This window comes from Phodopus roborovskii, unplaced genomic scaffold (genome assembly GCF_943737965.1).
Source record: "Phodopus roborovskii unplaced genomic scaffold, PHOROB, whole genome shotgun sequence".
In the NCBI taxonomy this organism is placed as follows: Eukaryota; Metazoa; Chordata; class Mammalia; order Rodentia; family Cricetidae; genus Phodopus; species Phodopus roborovskii.
In genome coordinates this window covers 28,151,894-28,172,958 of record NW_026126525.1, presented here as the reverse complement: position 1 = coordinate 28,172,958, position 21,065 = coordinate 28,151,894, and the positions used below count along the sequence as shown (strand labels likewise).

Below are 21,065 nucleotides of genomic sequence, written 5' to 3'. Positions count from 1 at the left end.
AACAGGCAGAGGTTAGCCATTCTTATTAACAGGCAGAGGTTAGCTGTTCCTCACTCATCTGGTTGTGCCTTTGTCTGTCTTCAATATCATACAAGGTCATTTAGTTTTCCAATCTCCAACATCATTCACTAGAGCTCTCACTCTCAGAGCAATGCAACACCATGTAAGAAATCCAATGACTCCTAGATGTCCTAGAGCAAGGAAATCAGCCTCACAGGGTACATATGTCCATGCTCAGGGAGAAATCTCTGTTGATCTTGTGCTTGCAGAAGGTCCTAGGGGTACCAGCACCCAAATAGTAATATGACCTCAAACTGTTGAAGTCTTCTACATTAACACCACAGAAACCACAGAATAAGGTGAATTTTCACTTATTTCATGTCTGACCAGAACTTCTGATCAAGAAACCTATAACTGCCACAAAATGTTCATAATTTAATGTCATTAATCTGAAGTAGTTTGTTATGCAGCAGTAGAAATTAGAGCAGTCCAACTATTGATTAAGATACATAGATGAAATGATAAACAAGCTGAGAATGAAATCAGGGAAGCAATACTCTTTAAAATAGAAGCAAATATAAAGTATCTCGGGATAACTCTAACCAAACAAGTGAAAGAGCTGTATGACAAGAACTTCATGCTCATGGATAAGTAGAATTAGAATAGTAAAAATGGCTCCCTTACCAAAATCTACAAATTCTACAAAATCTACAAATTCAGTTCCAACATAATTCATCACAGACATTAAAAGAGCAATATTCAACGTCATAAGGAAAAACAAAAAGCACATGATAGCTAAAACAATACTATACAATAAATGAACTTCTGGAATTACCACTATCCCTGACTTCAAACTCTACATTGAGCTATAGTAATAAAGTAGCGTATTGGCATAAAAACAGGCAGGTGGATCAATAGAATTGAATCAAAGACTCAGATGCACATACTTATAAACACCTGATTTTTGACAAAGAAGCCAAAATTATATAATAGCTAGAAGAGGGCATCTTCAACAAATGATGCTGCCATAACTAGAAGAAAGCAAATAGATCCATATCTATTGCCCTGTACAAAACTTAAGTCCCAGTGAATCAGATACTTCAACATAAGTCCAGTTATAATGAACCTGATAGAAGAGAAAGTGAGAAATAGCCTTGAACACATTGGCACAGGAGACAACTTCCTGAATAGAACACCAGTAGCGCAGACACTGAGATCAACAACTAATAAATAGAACCTCATGAAACTGAAAAGCTTCTGAAGGCTAAGAACAATATCAATAGGATAAAACAGCAGCTTACAGAATGAGAAAAGATTTTCATCAAACCACATCTGACAAAGGGCTGATCTCTAAAATATATAAATAATTTAATAAGCTAGACATTTAAAGGAAACAAATAATCTAATTAAAATGAGTTATAGATCTAAACTGAATTCTCAACAGACGAATCTCAAATGGCCAAGATACTTTAAAGAATGTTCAATCTCCTTAGCCATCAGGGAAATACAAATTAACTCTGAGATTCCATCTTACACCCAGAATGGCTAAGATCAAAAACACCAATGACAGCTTGTAGAGCTGTAGAGGATGCGGCACAAAGGGAACATTCCTCCACTGCTGGTGGGAGTGCAAACTTGTACAGCTGCTGTGAAAATCAGTATGGCGGTTTCTCAGAAAACCAGGAATCAATTTTCCTGGAGACCCAACTATACCAATCTTAGGCATATATCCAAATGATGCTCAGTCATACTACAAGGACATTTGCTCAACTATGTCTATAGCAGTATTGTTTATAATAGCCAGAACTAGATGCCTCTCAAACAAAGAACGGATAAAGAAAATATGGTATAGTTATACAATGGAGTATTACTCAGCTGTTAAAACACAGTAACATCAGGAAATATGAAGACAAATGGATGGAACTAGAAAAAATATAATCCTGAATGAGGTAACCCAGACCCAGAAATTTAAACATGGTTTGTACTCACTCATAAGTGGATATTAGCTGTAAAGGAAAGGATAACTATATTTCATAGAGGCGAGGTAACAAGTAGAACCCAAAGGGAGATTGCATGGATTTCCCTGGAAAGTGGAAATGAAAGATCTCCTGGGTAAACTGGAAATGGGTGGGGATGGGAACATGAGGGATCAGATTGAGGGGTGTATGGATGTGGAGAGTACTGAAAGAGATGTCTTGATATGGGTGACATTTTGGGGTCAGGTAGAAACCTAGTGCCAGGGAAACTCCTACAAATCCATAGGGATGAGCCCAGCTAAGACTGCAACAATAGTGGATAGCCTAAACTGGCTATCTCTTGTCAGATTGGTGACTACCCCAGTTGTCATCAGAGAGTCTTAATCCAGTAACGGATGAAAACAGATGTACTGGGCTAAACTCCAGTTCAAGAGCAGGATGAAGGATTGTATAAGCTAGAGGGGTCAAGGTCATTACAAGAAAACTCACAGAAACAACTAATTTGAGCTCATGGGATCTCAACGAGTCTGAACTGACAGCTAGGAAGGCCACATGGGAGTAACACAGGCCTTCTACATATGTGTGACAGTTGTATAGCTTGGTCTACTTGTGTGACTCCTAGCAGAGAGAGAAGGGCCTACCCTAATGCTTTGGCTGGCTTTGAGGAACGTATTCCTCATACTGGATTGCCTTGTCCAGCCAAATACAAGGGGAATAACGTAGTCTACCTCAACTTGATAGTCCATGCATTGTTGACACCCATGGGAGGCCTGCCCCTTTCTGAACAAAAACAGAGGGGGAGTGGATTGAGGGGGATGGGGGATGGAGGGACTGGGGAAGCGGGGGAAATTCAATAGGGATCTAAAATAAATGAATAATTTAATTTTAAAAAATGATAACTAAACAGACAGACAGATGTGTGTATACGTAACAGTATAGTATAAGCACTTGGGGAAGTTCCACATTAAAACTTTTATTTTGGGAACATGAACCTGAGCAGGCGAGTGAATGAAGTCTAACGGCTGAACACATGAAAACAATTTGTGCAGCTTAGGATGGCTCGTCTACAATTCTCTTGGAAGAGGCCTGCCCAAGGAGAACAAGGACAGGCCAGCTTGGAGAGCTTGTTGGTGAGCAGGTAGCATCCTAGGAGTTGAATAATTGGCAGAGGCCCTGGGCCTATGTTACTCTGTAGTTCCCCTTTCCCTGTGTATGACCTTTCAGCATGGGGTCAGATTCTGCTTGCCCTTGCCTGGAAGAAAGAAAACCAAGGGAAAACCTTGGCTCTGAAGAGGCCCACAGAGGGCCTTGTAGCTAGGAAAGGTGCCATTTGCATGTCTACTTTATATGAGATTTTGAATTCTTCAAGATCCTCGAGGACTGTGGTCTGGCAAATTAAGGACAAGTGTTGATCTATGCAAGTCCAGTGTTTAGTTGGCTCTGCCTCTGAATCCGGACGTTGCTCCTGCCTTGGGTCATGCTACATGTTAGACACAATCACAACTGGTCATTTGGGAATCTAGACCCAAGGAGGAGCCCAGAAATTAGGGGAAAGAGTAGAAAGGACCAGAAACTGAAGAGGTGAGTGGTTAGGCCTGATGGCAGGCATACAAACTGGCTAAGGAAGAAAACACTTCATCTGTGAACCTGTCCTTTCCCATAGAAAAGCTCATACTTGATTAAACTAAGTCAAAGCACAACCGCCTCTCAAAATGGGGATAATCACGAGGAAGATACTCGGAGTGTTTGCTGTGTTACAAATGATCTTATATTTGGCATCAAGCATGTAACCAGAGAGTTCGGGGTGTCTCTGAAGGCTCCTCTTCCTTCAAAACTTTCCTCATGTATCACTGTGCTCATCTCCTCACAAGTTTACTTCGTCTTTGAGAGCCAGAGAATATTTGCTTTAATCATCCTATCCAGGATTAGCAAAGCTTAAAGCTGGGATTGTGTTTGCCAAGTCACACCACAGCTTCCGGAGCTGGCGGCAGCTCAGATCTCCAAGCAAGCTGTGGACTCTGATATGAGACTGAGTTCAGGAGAGAGTGAGAAAACCAGGAAGAAGGAGCCAGGCCCCAAAGGCTGCTGTTCCCTCACCGGATCTGGAATGACCAGACACCACACCAGTTTCTCACTCAATGTATATAAGTCTTGTGGCCTTTAGGGATGTGCTAGGTTCTAGAACATTTAAGGTTATAGATTCTGTCTCTTTGCCCCCTCTGATGGGATTGTTCAGGAAATGACCACAAAGCTCCCTCTTAGGTTTTGCAAATAGCTCATCTGGGGGAAGGCTAGATTTCACAAAAGCTTTGCCCACAGACTAAACTTTCTGTATGCCTGAGTGCCCCAGCCCTCTTTTCGGCATACCTTCATTTTCCAGCCTCATGTAAGTGCCTGGAGGTCATCTCAGACAATGGGTACACTCACTCAAGATAGCAAGGCTCATCGTCAAGTTCAGCATCACAAAGATTGGACCAAGGGAGGGGAGAGTGCTCCCCTACAATGAAGCTTGTGTGTTCAACAATCTAGCCTGGCACTGTGAAGAATAAAGATGAAAAAATGGGAGCTTTAATTTGCTCCCCCTTAACCTCTAACCTTCCCTGATAAAATGTGTTCTTAATGCACTCTGGCATTGTGGGATTCACTGTCTCTGACATTGCTGTAGCAAATCAAATCTAACCAGTCTGCTGCTGACTTGAAGCCTCCCTGATTGAAGGGCCTTGAGCAAAACTGAGTTACTTCTCCAGGTGTTCCTGCTGTGGGACTTGAGATGCTCACAGTCCTGGTACCCATCACAGCAGTGGTGACTAATTTACCAGGTACTAGATGCTGTATCCCAAGTTTGCTCATTTATTCCTATGAAGCCAAGAAAGTGGATGAAATGAGACTTGATATATTCTAAATGTGCATGGTTTAGATGCTGTTCTCTGTTATTACCCCCTCCATCTCCTCATTCCCCACAATGGGTCCTTTATACTGTCCTGGTTTCTTCAGTTACTCCAGGTGCTATGCTCACATCTCAAGCTTTGGAGCTGGGAGCCACGGATGAGAAAGAACATGAGACATTTGCTTTCTGGCTCTGGGTTACCTCACTCACTATGACCTTTTCTAGTTCCTTCCATGTACCTGAAAATTCATGATTTTGTTTCTCTTTACCACTGAATAGTGTATATGCACTGTGTTTTCTATATCCACTCATAAACTGAAGGGCATTTAGGTTGCTGATTAAGGATTTTCAGCTAGAAAATGAGAGAGACAAAAGCCAGATTTGTTGAACTCCTAAATCTATCAAAAAAAAAAAGAAGGTATGTAGATAGATAGATGATAGATAGATTGGATAGATGACAGATAGAGCCAACTCCTTATTATGCAAAGTAAGGCTCTAACATTTCTGGAGATCCATCCTTATCATTAATGAAAACAGCATTCTAGTCTTCTTTTATGGATTTACTGAAAACCATCTTCTGTCTTCTCCAGAGGCTCATGATTATCAGGAGTCTGTTAAACACTCTCACAATTACACATGGCACTTTTAGATAAACATAACTATCCATAAGTAATAGAGTTTACCATGCTGCGGTAGCTTGGATGTAACTGTCCCCCATAAACTCATAAAGAATGGCACTAGTAGGAGGTGTAGCTTTGTTGAAATAGATATGGCCTTGTTGGAGGAAGTGTATCACTGTGGGGGTGGGCTTTGAGGTCTCAAATATGCTGAAGCCACACCCAGTGCCCCAGTTCACTTCCTGCTGCTGCAAGATGCAGAACTCTCAGCTCCTTCTCCAGCACTGTGTCTGCCTGCATGCAGCCATGTTGCACTATGATGATAATGTGCTAAGCCTCTGAAACTGCAAGCCACCCAATTAAACGTTTTCCTTTATAAAAGCTGCCATGGTCATTGTCTCTTCACAGCAATAGAAACCCTAACTAAGACACATGTGCATGTTTATGGATCATGTTACCAAAGATGTAGCACCTATATTATTAATCTGTTCTTGCCAGTTATCACCTTATGTGTCCTTAACACAACATGGCTATGATGGGGGCGGGGGTGGGGGGGAAATACACCATTGGAGGTCTGTGCAACATTGAGAGGTTTGCATTTTTATCTTCCCCTTCTTTTACAGTGAACAAAATCATGTTTTGTGCAAAATGTCATCCCTCTGGAACCCTTGATTTCTGAATCAGTATGATGCTTAATCAAAAGCACATATGTGTGCCTGTTGGGGGAGGGGTGAATCTTGAGTGCCCCCCCCCAATGCCAGTGTGTTTAAATCTTGGTCTCCAGCCTGTGGTACTATTGGAAAGTGATTGGACATTTTAGAGGTGGGATATAGTGGGAGGATGTTAGGTCATTAGAAGCATCCCTTGGAGGGTATATTGGAATCTTGGCTGTTTTCCCACCACTCTCTGCTTCCAGCAGGCATGAAGTGAGCAGCTTTGCTGTTACATGCTCCCATCATGTTACAGATATGAAGGCTATGGGACTAAGCAGCCATGGATTTACACCTCTATACCATGAAATAAAGTAAACCTTTGTCCTTTAGAAATGGTTTATCTCGAGTATTTTGACACAATGGTAGAAAGCTAACTAACACCACATTGTTTTGGGGGAGGTGGTTCAGGGATTTTTCACTGAAGGATAGCACTTTCAATCGAATAATTTAGCAAAGCTTTGTTATTAATTCCAGGATCACCCTTGCTACATACAACTCTTACAACCAATTTGTAACTTTTATCATAATGTTAGTGTTATGACTAATAAAATAACCCAGGTACGAGCTTGGGTTCTAGTAAGCAAGTATATATGAAAAAGAAACAGCCAGCCTTATAAAATATACACTTATCCATACCCATATCCATCCATAGGTTCAAGGTACATTTCCTGGAATAATTCCCAAGCAAATTTTCAATAACATTTTTTCTTGGAAAAAGAAAGCCAGAGCAAGCTGCCAGAGCACATAGATTACCTTTGTAGGCTTGCAGAAAGCAGCGAGGAGGCTCTGGCCTGCCTAAGTGAGGCAATGCTTGCTAGGTGTGCTTGTCAGGCCATGGCCATTGCATAAGCCAGAATGAGCTATGAATTTCTCCTGGAGGAGCTTTTTTTTAATTACTGCAAAGTCTACTAAAAACAAGATTGTATTAACTTTTCTCTTCATAATTACACATAACATATTAGGTGTATCAATCAGTAATATAGCATTCACTGTACATGTATTTACAGATTACAGAACATGGGGAATTACATACAATGGAATTTTTCTAAACTGGAGTCAGAGTTTGAAACCGGTACCTGATGGGAGTCACAGAGAGCCACGTTCTTCCTGGGACCTCTTTAAAGTGACACTAAATACAGCACAGAAATAAGAAACTCAAAAATTTTAACTACAAACCTACTTAATTTGTTTTTTTTTTTTTCTGAAACGGAAAGAAAGAGATTAAAACAACAACAACAACAGGTTTAGGACGCTGTGCATGAATCAAATAGATGACCTTGCTGTAAGGGTGTAGAGGTGGGAGGATTGTTTTTACTCACTCAGAAACGCACATCTTCCCTGAGGTCACTTGGTATTCTCAATGGTTCTTGTGGGTCCCTAGAGGACACTGGATAATATCCAGAGACATTGTTTTTATTGCCTTGATTGGGAATGGAGCTACTAGTTGGCATTTAGTAGGATATGCTAAATACCCTGTAGCGATGAAAGGGACAGCACTCTTTCCCTTCTCCTTCCACAGCAAACAATTGCACAGCCCAAAATGCCAATAGTGTTGAAAAGAGGTAAGGGAGTTTATTCAATAGAGCATATTGCAAACCTCTCAATGTTGCACAGACCTCCAATGGTTCCAGTGTAACCCACCCCCAGAAAAATAAAGCCAAGCAAGTTAACACTTGCTTCCCCAATCTGGCAATGTTAGGCTTTGCAGCCTTTGAGAGATGATTACGTTAATGGTCAATGGTCCTTATGAATGAATTACATTTTTTTTCAAAGACCACATTGATCTCTCAGGAATGGGTTAAGGCTAGCTATGGCTCCTAATATTCAGGAGCCAAGAATAGAAGGATCATGAGTCTGAGTCTAGCCTGGGCAGAATAGGGAGTCCTTGTCTCAAAATTAAATAGGCCAGGAGGAAGGCTAAGTTGGAAAAACACTTGCTGTGCAAACATGAGAACCTGAGTTCAATCCCCAAGACCTCCATAAAAAACTGAGCATGAAGGAACACAGCTGTACTCTTTATGCAAGGGCAGGGAGATTCCTGGGCTCACTGGCCAGCCAGACAAGCATAGCAGAATTGATGAGTTCAAGGTTGACGTTGGTTGGCCTCTACACACACACACACACACACACACACACACACACACACACCACAACACACCACAACACACACATATATCTAATGATTAAAAAAGAAGGGAATGGTTCAATCAGTAAAATGCCTGCCGTGTAAGCATGAGGACTTGAGTTTGGATTACCTGCATTTTTACATAGAAAGCCAGACACAGGGTTATGCATCTGCAGCCCCGGCTTTTAGAGAACAAACACAGGCAGATTCCTGAAGCTTCCTGGACAGCTAGACACTCAGTTCCAGGTTCAATGAGATAACTTGTCTCAAAAATTAAAGACACAAGGTCCTACTTGTGCAGTAGTGGCACCACCAGTGGTATCTTAAGTTACATTTCTGTTGCTGTGATAAAATAAAACTACATTTAAGGCAATTTATAGAAAGAAAGGTTTACTTGGGTTTACAGAGGGATAGGAATCCATCATGGCATCAGGCAAGCAGGAGAAAACTGAGAGACCAATCACATCTTCAACTGTAAGCACTAAGCAGAGAGAACAAATGGGAGGAAGGTGTCTTAGTTAGGGTTTCCATTGCTGTGGAAAGACACCAAGGCCACAGCAACTCTTATAAAGGAAAACATTTAGCTGTGGTAGCTCACATACAGTTCAGAGGTTTAGTCTATCATCATCATCAAGGAAGCAAGGAAGCATGAAGGCAGACATGGTGCTGCAGAAGGAGCTGAGAGCTCTACATCTTGACTCACAGGCAACAAGAAGTGGTCTGAGCACTGGGTGTGACTTGAGCATGTATGAGCCCTCAAAGCCCACCTCTACAGTGACACACTTCCTCCAATAATGCCACACCCACTCCAACAAAACCACACCTCTTAACAGTGTCACTCCCTTTGGTGGCCATTTTCTTTCAAACCACCACAATGGGTAAGGCTATATACATACTCTTAAAGCCCACCCACAGTGACATACATCCTTCAGCAAGGCTGCACCTCCTAAATTCCTCAAGTACCACCACTAACTGGGGACAGACTATTCAAATGCCTGAGTCTCATTCCAACCACTATGATTGGTATAGAGGTGAACAATACTCACTGATTGGATTTGAAGTTCACTCCACAGAAGGGAATCCGTAAACAAAACTCCATGATGGGGAAGGCATAGGCCATTGGAGATAGCTGAGTATTGTCATTTAGCTAAATTGAAAGAGTATCAAACAGTCTTCTAAACACTTGTCTATACTGCTGACACCTGCTACTCTCAAGTTTATAGAGAGAAGCCTTTCTTTCCAATGAATGGTGGCAATACAGAGTCATGGCTCCAGAAGATGCTGAGAGTAGGTGACAGATGAGGGCTCAGCTCTAAACAACACATCCATGCCATCTCCTCTAAGGCTCAGGAAACATTGTAGAAGGTAAGAAGGGCTGCAACATCCAATCTATTTGGTAAGATGCAGTCATTGGAGTCATGAACTCAGAGCCTGCAAATGTCTGCACCGGGTCTGCACAAGAATATGCCTGTCAAGAGTCAGGCATGAATGCAGTTGGGAATCTTACCCCCTCACTGCTGAATTACCTATGACTGACAGATTCAGGTAAATGGGAATCCTTGCCTTTCAGTTTACCCACTAGTTACCTCACCAGGCTCCAGTGCCTAGTTTCAACCCAATGGTCATACAGGTGGTCCTGGTTAAACTAAGTGGGTCACAAAAGAAGCAAAAGTCATGAATCTAGAAAAAGAATGGGTATGGAAGGAGGAAATTGATAGAGAAAAGAGAAAGAGAAAGAAAGAAGGGAGATAAAAATAAAAATACATTATATATGTGTATGAAATTTCCATGAACAAAAACTTTATTTTTTTTTTCAAAAAAAGAAAAGCATTGAGGAGCAATTAAAGAAATACTTAATATCCATCCTTGAACTCCACATGCACACACTCCTATGTACACACACAAACATATTCATACATGACAAAGACAGGAAAAAAAAGGAAGGAAAGAGAGGGGGAAAGGGAGAAAGGAAGAAAAGGAAGGAAAGAAAACAAAGAAGTCTTCATCATTTCACCATCTAGAGAATGTGGGGTTAGGACTTGAGGTGCCTTTTTTATTTTTACTTAGGAATGTTTTGTTTGTTTGATTGATGTCGTAGATTACTTTTAATTTGTCCTGTGATTTTATGAACAGTTAATAGTGGCACCAAACCACCCAGGTTATAACATTTTCTGCTCATCATTTCCTTGCTGTGAACAGAAAACTGTTTACACTTTTTGCTGATGTAATTCGGACAGCAGAATGTTTGTACATGGAGGTTTTTCTATGTTAACTATTCTCAAAAGTGTCCCAGAAAACTATTCATTTATTAAAACAATGACTATGGTTTGACGCCATTAATATATGTGGTAAAACGCTTTTGTGAAAAGCCGTATCCCCTTTCCACACTCTGAACTCACACAAAGAAGCAGTGTCCAGAATTAAATAACTTCATTTTAAAGTTTGCCATTTACAGGGGTGAAATATGGTGCTTGTTTTCTGACTTTGCATTTATGTGATTCCCAGTGAGAAAAATAATTTAACTGTATTTACTAGGCATTGTGTTTCATCTTACTTACTTTACTTTCTTTGACTGGTTTTGTATTCTTTATTTTTATTTTTTATTTTTGTATTCTTTATTTGATGTCAATATTTCATAGTTCTGTGAAACTCCGTATCTATAGACATTTTTTGAGGTAATAGCCCTCCAGCCCTTTAAAACTGAGCTTCCTCCTTCTAAGTATGCCTGGAGGCTGTGTCTGCTCAGCTCTGGGTTCCACTTCTGACTTTCCATTGTTCCTCTCTGAAGACAAACACCTGAAGGATTTGTGAACTTTGTGTGATAAGCAAAAATATCCATATAATTCAAATAAATTTCTCCCTGCTTTCTTCCATGGCCCTTCACTTCAGATGGTTCTGTACAGTTCAGAAGTATGTCATCATTCTCTGTGTTGTCTCTGGCACTGGTTTCTTGTTTTATTGCATGATGGTCTGATCAGATTTAAAAAAAAAAAAGTGCTTTTACTCTTTGGTATTTGCTAGGCTTGCTTTGTGGTCTGTGCTTGATCTGTTTTAGGCAGAGTTCACTGTTCACTGAGAAGAAAGTGAATTTCGCATCTGCTGGATGAGATGGTATCTGGAAAGGCAGGTCTCGACTTGTGGGTTGCTACTCCTTTGGGGGGTCAAAACCCTTTCCCAGGAATCGCATATCAGATGTCCTGCATGCCAGATACTTACATTATGACTTATAACAAAAGCAAAATTATAGTTATAAAAATAATTTTATGATTAGGAGGTCACCACAGTATTAAAGGATTACAGCATTAGGAAGGTCGAGGACCACTGACTCAGAGGAATGCTATAGCTAGGTCATACCATAGTTCTGCTTTTAGCTTTTTAAAAGACCTCCATACCGATATCCATAATAGTAGCACACGCTTCCTTTCTGACCAGCAGGGGCTCCTCCCCACTCCCATCTTTAGCAACATAATCATTTGTCTTCTTGGCACTAGCCATTTTGACTACAATCAGAAGGAATCTCAGAGCTTTTTTCATTTACATCACCTTGATGGGACTTTTTAAAAAGCATTTATTTACCATTTGATTTTTTTGAACTGTTTAGTCAGTTCATTATCCTATTTACTGATTAGCTGATTTGATGTATTTGGTGTTTTATCCATGCAGTTCCTTATGTATGTCCTAGATATGAATTGCCTACACAGTGTGTAGTTGGTAAAGCTTTCTTCCTGATTTACAGGGTGGACTTCGTTTTGCTGATTGTTTCCTTTGTGATGCAAAGCTTTGTAACTTCATGGGCCTTTTCTTGCCAAAATATTCATGCAAGTTTTATGGCAAATGATCCTCAGAGAGGAATATATGTATATATGTATGTATGTATGTATGTATGATGTATGTATGTATATATGTATATATGTATATATGATATATATATTTATATATGTATATATGTATATATGATGTATATATGTATATATGTGTATATGTATATATGTATATATGTATATGTGTGTGTATAATATATTACCTTTATCTATATAATATATTTATATCTTCACATTATACATCTATAAAATAATATATAATAACAATCTTATGTATTTTAATTTTATGACTGTTATCAAGAGAAAATAGTCTCACAGACTACCCCTTGATAGGAATGGATGGAGAAAAATTTTTACCAAAATACCTGTAAGTGTAAGTAGAATTTTTTTAATAATAATTTTTTATTTAAATTTGAAACAAACTTATTTTACATGTCAATCCCAGTTCCTGAACCCTCCCATCCTCCCGTGCCCCCCCACCAACCCCCATCCCATCCCCCTTCTGTAAGATTTTAAAATCTTAAACAACTCCACTTTCATTTACAGCCATAGCCAAATGACTTTAGCTGACTACTGTTGCCTGCAAATTGTAATATTCAAAATCGAAATCTTTGCTTCATTGATGAGCTATGGTGAAGAGCATGTGAACATCTAAAAGAGATGCTTGCACCCTACAGCTAAACACTGAGCCAATCTCCTGGAATCCAGTTGCAGAGAGGGAGGAGTGATAAGCAAAGGGGCCAAGACCAAGCTGGAGAAAACCACAGAAAGAGCTGACCTGAACAAGGGGGAGCTCATGGACTTCAATCTGATAGCTGGGAAACCAGCATAGGACCAACCCAGACCCCCTGAATGTGAATGTTAGTTCTTAGGACTGCGCAGTCTATGGGGCCTCTAGTAGTGGATCAGTATTTTTCCCTAGTACAGGAGCCCATTCCACATAGAGGAATGCTCTGTCAGCCTAGACACATGGGGGAAGGCCTAGGCCCTGCTCCAAATGATATGACAGACTTTGAAGATCCCCTATCAAAGGCCTCACCCTCCCTGGGGAACAGAAAGGGGATGGGATGGGAGTTAGAGGGGGAGAGGGGAGGTTGGGAGGGTGAGGGAACTGGGATTGACATGTAAAACAAGCTTGTTGCAAATTTAAATAAAAAAAGAGAGATGTCTGCACAAAAGATGCTCTTTGCAGATTTCTTTACAGTAGTCAATATAAGTCTGTCAATGAATGAATAGAAAAATGATACATGGGTGTATAGCAGAATATTGTTCAGCCTTAAAAACCAAAAGAAGTAAACCCTAGTGTTTGTGACAGCATGGATGGGCATAGTGGACATTATATTATGTGAAAGAAGCCAGGTATAAAAAAACAATGTGTGATCCTACTTATGTGAGGAACACAAAACTATTAAAGCCTCCGTGGGGAGATGGCTTAGCTGTTAATAGCACTTCCTGTCCTTACAGAGAACCTGGGTTTGACTCCCAGCAAAAACACATCAGGTGACTCTCAGTCACTTGTCACTCCAGCTCCAGGGGATCTGATCTCGTCCTCTCAACTACATGGGCACCTGCATTCATGCCCACTGTCACACAGAGAGATACATACATAATTAAAAATAAAAATTAAATTAAAAAATCAAAGTCATAAAAGCCTGGAGTAGAAGAGTGGTCTCCAGAGTTGAAAGGAAGGTCTGTGGAGATGTGGCGAAACAGCAGATGGGCTCAGTTCTTCAGGACTAGAAAGTTCTGAAGGTCTGTACAACACCATGTCAACACTTAGAAACACTGAGGTTGAGAACTGATCTCAAGTGTTTTCAATACACACAAAAAATGATTATAAGTCATTGAGTTGATGGATGTGTTAATTCAATTGCAGTCATTGTTTCATGATGTATACCTATTTCAAAGTATCAAAGTTGGATATGTTAAATACATACAGTGTATTTAAGTATGCAAGTCTCAATAAACATGGGGTGGGAGCAGTTGAGGAATGGTGTGAAGGAAAGTAGGAAAAAAATCTTTACTAGCCTCTCCATCCTGACAAATACAAAATCTTGGCCCTCGGACTTCTCTGTGTCCAGGGTCCAGCAGAACAAAATCTCCGAGTCATAACTGAAGCTGGCTTGCAGAAAATGTCCAATTACTTTTATGCTAAATTTTGTGAAAGAATATTCATACACATTAAATTCCACATAACAAAAAAAAAGTGAGGGGTGGGGACTCTCAATAGTGCTTTAGAACCTACTAGGCCAACTGTTTTCATTAGATTTAACAAAGAAATGTTCCTCTTCTGAAATGGAACATCTTCAAAAACCATCAATTCTGGCAAAGTCTTGGCTTAATTGAATCTCCTTCTCATATACTTAATGCAAAGAAGAAACACATGTTCCAGAGAGAGATGTATTTTATAAGGCGTTACACTGGGTCCCCAGCCAAGAGCATGTGGCAAGATGTGAGCATGTAGTTGGCTGTCTGTACTGGGGCCTCAGCTCACACAAGTCACTAACATGCTTTCCTAAGATCTGCTTCAAACCTACATGGAAGCCCAGTGCCAAGCATTGCAAAGAGAGAGAAATAGCATATTCTTTTTCCATCATCTCTTTTGCTTACAATTGAAGTCACTTAGCAAACAGTGGAAAAATGGAGGGACCAAGCTTAACCCATCTTAATAGCTGACATTGCTATTTTGATCTTTTTCCATACAATAGTAGCGACGCTGGTGCCAGTAATAGATTTTACTCTGTCCAGTGACATTTTCTTGAAGAAGTCCCAAGTTTAATAAAGTGGAGAAATGTTTCTTCCAATCAACATAAAGCTTTGTGTCCATAAAATCTGGAAGAAAACTCTGCTAATATTTAGTCTAACGTTACTGTTTCCCCAGGGTGGTTGACTAACAAACACACAGACGAGCAATAAAATTCAGCCATGTGTTTGCCAAGTAGGAAAATCTGCTGTAGTAAGTAATTAATAGGAGACAAACAATGACACGATGGGATTAGGAGAGAAAAAAAATTAAACAGCCTTTGTGTACTTACAGAGGTTTACACGTTCAAGTGAATTACGCCAGACAACAGTCACTTTCCACATCTGTGTTATTATCCATCAGAAACCAGTGCTTATACCTTGGCTAACCTCTTCCCAGCTCACCAAGGTAAAGCCAAAAGGGGCCTGGGCTTGGCCAAGAATGAAACACTCTCTGTTCCTTGCAGCATTTGTTTCTTTGTCATGAGGGAACCCTCCACTGGCTTTCTGACACAGCACGTGTAGAGGAGAATGATCCTTGCCTAACCATAGTGGCTCTTTCTCCTTCCTGTGGGGGCAGCCAGCCTCAGTGCTCTTTCATAAGCCCACCTTCTTCCCTCAATGGGATGCTCATGATTCATAACTCTGGAGAGAAGCTCCTGCTTTATCGAATTGGGTGGCCAACCTTTGGACAAGGTTGTGGAATTCATACTCTACTGTCTCTGCTAACAACAGGATAATCAAGTCAGGGTAATGTGGATATTCCTGAACAAATTTCATCCATATGTATTGTGCAGCTTTACTTTCAAATGATTAGGACAAATTACTCTCTCTGGCTCTCAGAACTGCCCTCCTCTTGTGTATGCAAGGAGAAGTAGGTGCATGGTATACACATGAAGATCGAGGACAACAGATCTCTCATTGGCTCAGAACTTTCCACATAGGCCAGGTACACTGGTGCCTGTTTCTGCTTCCCATCTTGCTACCACTGGGACAGTAGGTGCATGACACCATGCTCACCTTTCTACATGGGTTTGAGGTAAGGAGAGAGAGAGAGAGAGAGAGGTCATTGCAATACCAGATCTTTGAGTGTGTGTTCTTGTTGATTCAACTTTATATCCCTCACATCTCTGATTCAGTGCCCAGCACATAGTGGACACCCATAAAATGTTTAGTTCAATTATTTTCACTCACTCTGTTAACCAACAAATAATTTTTAAGTGTCTAGCACCAGCAATCATTTGATCAGTTTATAAAGAAACAAATTAACAAATGAATTTGATAAATGATCTGTTTTGTAGTTGTGATATATTTCTCCAAATTACATGTTCTTATATTTCATGCTTAAGAAAATACAGTAACGGGGGAAAAAAGAAAGAAATAAAAAGAAAAGCAAAAAGAAAAAGCCCTACTTGTCCACAGACTTTATAGGTCGTATCAGCCAATATAATTAATATCAAGGGAAAACCCTTTTAAAGCAGTGGTGAGAACACATAACTTCATGAGTATTAGTGATTTCCCCAAATACTTTCTGAATTTTCAAATATATTTTGTATTCTTGAATTCACATTAAGCATTTACTTTTGATGAAGGCTCAAAGTTGATACATCATTTCTTACTTAACCCTAACAACAATTCCATGAAGGTTCTACCATCATCATCCTCACTTTGAAGCAGAGGAACTGAGATGCAGTGACCCAGAGTTGTACAATTAGTCAGTGAGGGGGCCAGACACCAGATCTGCAGGTGGACTCCACACCGGCACCAGCTCTCCACAGTGCGACACTCACGCCTGTCTGCACAGTCACACTGCCCACTCCATGCATGCCCCAGAAGCTGCTCAGATGTCCCTGCTTACTTGCAGCACACTCACGATGAAGTTCAACAAGCAAAGGGAATCTCGGGTTGGAATGGCTGGCTGCTTACGATACTGCTCACCTCAGTTGCTTCACCTTAGCTAGTAAGCACAAACAAGAGCTTCTAGAGTCAACCTTTGTGCAAGGATTCTACTTTACCACTTCAACACTGTGTGTGTTTGAGAGAGAGTGTGTTGGTGTGTAGAGTGTCCTCACTGGTGCACATGTGTACCATATCAAGTATGTGCAGGTCAGAGGACAACTTACATGATTGGAGATGTCATTCTGTATATGTTTCTCATACTGGTTAATGAATAAAGCACTGTTGGCCAATAGGAAAGGAAAATAGGAGGGACTAGGAGAGAAGGAGGAAATAGGAAGTAGTGGGGAGGAGTGAAGATGGAGAGTCTGGAGAAAGCAGAATGCCGGCCCCAGTAAGAGAAGACCACATGAAAATACATAAATCAGCAGACAGCAGCTAGACAGAGCTAGCCGATAAGAAACTAGTACCTGACCAACAACATTATATCTAATACAGAGTTTCTGCATGTTATTTGGGGCTGGTGTGGCAGCGGGACAAGACCTGGTGGCGGGCAGAAAAACCTTACTCCTTATACTTACAAGCAAGAGTCATGGGACCACCTAGGCCATCAGGCTCACCTGCAAGTGTCCCTACCTACTAAGACTTCTTGCCAGAGTTTCTTGTATAAAACTAAGAACTCTAATAAACATAAAGATGTGATGTCATAGAGGTTCGGTTTTAGAACCAGCCCCTCCACCCCAGGGCTGAGAACCACTGCTAGGCAAAGCTGCTGTTACAAAATCCTGTGCTTTGTGACTATGAGTACAAATCTGCTATTCACCCATCCATTATCACTGTCCAAGGCAAGCATCATGTGAAGGAGGCTGCAACACAACATAGCTACAGAACGGGAGAAACTCTTCGTGGAAAGCATCGACCAGGAAATGTCAGAGCATGGCGGGCTAGAATATATATGCTCCATCAGACTATAAGTACTTCTGAGGAGGCTGGGCAAAAGCATGCTCAGAATCAGGAGAGGAGTGTGAATCATTTGTCCTGAAACAAAGAACATTGGTTGTGGGGGATGACCACAGGAGTGGGTCTATTGGTGGTCGCAATGTGTCAGGCAGCTGCTGTAGGCCAGCAGCCAGCTGTTCTTGGGTGGCTAGCTATTGTATGACTTGGGTAGCAATGTGTAGTTTGAAGGGGAAAAAATCCCAAGTGGGTTTACTGTTACTGTTTTATGCAAAGGGGCATGCTAGGTGAAGCCCACCTGTGGTCCTTTTTGGTACAGACATAGCACTGAGCATCTCTGCTAATGGCTCCTGGACACCATTTTATTTGGGTGAAACAGGGCTTCATCTGGGCTCCAACTGAGAAGCTTCACAGGGCTCTTCAGCACTCCATACACTCTGAATCTCTGAAACTCTCTCTCTTCTTAATACTCACATTCCCACCCCCAATATCATTAGCAGTCCTCCAACTAAACCACACATGATGATTGGGGACCTTTTAAAAGTATCTAATGCTCAAGTCTTACTCTGTACAAATTAGAGTCCTACGGTGGAATCCAGGCATCATTAATTTTTCTTTTCCCCAGATGATCCCAATCTATAGTTGAGCCTTGGAATGAGTTGTCTGATGGATGCTTCTCTGTGTTCCTCTGACTGACATTACTGGGGGTGTTGAACATCCCCCCCACCTACTGACTCAGAACTTCTAGGGCCCTATCCACCAAGTAGCATGTAAGGTTGTCAAAGTCCTCTGGGTGATTTGGATGCACCATTGGGTTAGACAACTCAGGAATGGTTTATTCATGTTGAACTTCACCCTTTCTGGTCACTTCTTTAGAAAACTGTTGTTCTCGACTGCATGGCTGGCATTTCTGACTGGTAGTGGCAGCTCTGGGTCCTCAGTTCCTGAAATGTATGGGTAAGACAACATTGTGAATCCTGGTAAGAAGTTTTCCCAGCTTAGAAACCTGGACACTGTTGAAGGGGAAAGCTGCCACCTCTTGCCATCTGTGTGAACACCCAAGGCTTCAGCTATGCCCAGCAGTCTAGGATAACTCAACTCTGTTCACCTCTCCTGAAGAGAACAGTAGCTGACTACACTACTAGGACCTGAGGCCTCAGTGTGCTGGAGCCTCGGTACTAAAGGGAGACAGAGGCAAGACACTGCTGTAGGCAGAAAGCAGAGCCAAGAATGAACCTGGCTTGAGCTTAGGATCAGTCTTGTGTGAAGGCAGACAAGAGAGGGAGAGACTGTGGCCCAGGGAGCCAAGGGAAACACAGGCAGGGAAGGGCAGGCACAGCCCATCCTAGACCACCTCCTCATGGCCTCCAAGCAGGCTGCAGCCAAGGGCAAGGGGGAGAAGCCGAAGCGAGTGGTGCTGACCCTGAAGGAGAAGATTGACACATGCTCTCGGAAGGTACGGATGCAGGAGTATAACGTGGGCATGCCCACTCTGTATGACATCAAAGCCCACAGGGCCCAGCTGCTCAGGTTCATTGCCAGCTCTGACTCTCGCCAGGCCCTGGAGCAGCAGTGTACCCTGCATACACCCGAGCTGGGGCACCTGGACCGAGTGTTCTATGAGTGGTAAAGCATGCTGAGGGCATCCCTGTGTCAGGCCCCATGCTCATCGAGAAGGCCAAGGACTTCTACAAGCAGATGCGGCTGACAGTGCCCTGTGTGTTCTCTGGAGGGTGGCTTTGGCGTTTCAAGGCCAGGCATGGCATTAAAAAGAGGCCTCCGGTGAGAACCAGGTGGCTGACCACCAAGCTGCTGAGCAGCTCAGTGGCTTTCTCAGGAGTCTCGCAGCTGAGCATGGGCTGTCTCCTGAGCAGGAGTACAGCGCTGATGAGACTGGTCTGGTCTGGTGGTGCTTGCCGAATTCTACCCCGGATGATGGAACTGTGTGCCACTTCAAACAAGCAGAGGACAGACTGTCCTAATGTGTGCCAATGCCACGGGCTTCCACAGACTCAAGCCCTTGGGCACTGGGAAATGTGGTGGCCCCAGAGTCTTTAGAGGCATCCATCACCTGCCTGTTGCTTACAAGGCCCGGGGTAATGCCTGGGTAGACAAGGAGATTTTCTCAGACTGATTCCATCCTATTTTTGTCCCCTTGGTGAGAGAGCACTTCAGAACCACAGGCTTGCCTGAAGACAGCAAGGCAATTCTCCTGCTGGACCAATTCCGGGCCCACCCACAGGAGTCTGAGCTCATGTCAGAGAATGTCTTCACTATCTTCCTGCCTGCCAGTGTGACCTCCTTACTGCAGCCCATAGAGCAAGGCGCTCGCAGAGCCTTCCTGGTGTTCTTTATTAACCTTCCTGTGGCCTCCCAGAGCTTCCTCACTGGCCGCAGCATGAACGATGCCATAGTCAATGTGGCCTGTGCTTGGAATGCTGTGTCTAGCCAGGTCTTCAGGCAGGCCTGGAGGAAGCTGTGGCCTACTGTCACCTTCACCGAAGGCTCCTCTGAGGAGGAGGAAGCAGAGCGCTGCAACATCAAGCCTCACAATAAAAATTTTGCACACATCCTTGAGCTCGTCAAAGAAGGGCCCTCTTGTTCTGGCAGCAGGCTTCAGAACAGCAGAGCAGAGAGCAGGGTGTGGCATGAAGGGACATGGATGAGGCCCCTGCTGTTGTGGCAAGAAGAGGTGGAAGACAGGAAAGTTCCTGGAAGCTCACAAACCAGGTGGCCCAGTGTACACAGTGGTGTTCCCATCTTAAACAAGGTGGAAGCCAGACATGATACCCAAGGTTGATTCCATCCTCCACATGTGCTCTGTGGCATCATCTTCCTCCTGTGCACTATTGCTCTCTCTCTCTCTCTCTCTCTCTCTCTCTCTCTCTCTCTCACACACACACACACACACACTACACACATGCATGCATACACACACACTATACACATGCATGCATACACACACTACACACATACATGCATACAGACACACTACACACATGCATGCATACACACACACTACACACATGCATGCATACACACATACTACACACATGCATGCATACACACACACTGCACACATGCATGCATACACACACACACTACACACATGCATGCATACACACACACTACACACACACAGAGACATTTAAAATTCGGATGCCATATCTATTTCCTTTATGGTATGCTCATGTTTGCCACCCTTAAAGGAACAAGGGAATGAGCATCTAATAGCTTTCCAGGAAGGGCCCAACAGTCAGTGAAATCTTGGAGATCCATGTACCATGTCTTGGATAGTAAATGCCCAAAGAATACTGAGGTGGTAGGAGTT

The 21,065-nt window shown here is 42.3% G+C and overlaps 1 protein-coding gene and 1 pseudogene across 1 annotated transcript in view; one reads left to right on the top strand and one right to left on the bottom strand.

The window, feature by feature from the left end:
* The window catches only part of Ociad2 (OCIA domain containing 2), an 844,164-nt gene that overhangs the window by 516,822 nt on the left and 306,277 nt on the right, over nucleotides 1–21,065 (bottom strand). The gene's annotated exons all lie outside the window — the stretch shown is intronic.
* LOC127232127 (jerky protein-like) lies at nucleotides 19,063–20,521 on the top strand (annotated as a pseudogene).